The 354-nt window shown below is 35.0% G+C and overlaps 1 protein-coding gene across 1 annotated transcript in view; it reads right to left on the bottom strand.

The window, feature by feature from the left end:
* LOC118339225 (secretin receptor-like) overlaps positions 1-354 on the bottom strand; it is a gene marked incomplete in the record, with an annotated part of 20,808 nt that overhangs the window by 5,407 nt on the left and 15,047 nt on the right.

Below are 354 nucleotides of genomic sequence, written 5' to 3'. Positions count from 1 at the left end.
ATAAAATTTAATTGAATTGAATATGATGAAATTTGAACTCTATCACTAACCTTTCACTGAGACTAAATTCTGGCCATGACAGATCATAAGTATATGTGTTAATGTGTTTGGATATGTGTTAAAAAGTCATAGGAAATGCTCTTTGTTTAAGACCGAGGTAGTGGCCTTATTAGCAGTGCTATTCTTCAATACCTGTCTAATGGACCATATTTAGACATATTCAATGCTGCGTTGTCAGCAGATCAGTTTTAGATATTACAGGGAGGAATAGTCCAAGCAGAGACTATATCAGTTATTAGGGTTAAAGAGCTGCAGTTTCTTGCAACTGTGTCTTTAAATAATTTCCCCCTGGGA

Source organism: Morone saxatilis, unplaced genomic scaffold (genome assembly GCF_004916995.1).
Source record: "Morone saxatilis isolate NCDOM2014 unplaced genomic scaffold, NCSU_SB_2.0 Contig5, whole genome shotgun sequence".
NCBI classification, from domain to species: domain Eukaryota; kingdom Metazoa; phylum Chordata; class Actinopteri; family Moronidae; genus Morone; species Morone saxatilis.
Note: the sequence above shows the minus strand (reverse complement) of the source record. Positions and strands in the feature narration are given on the sequence as shown.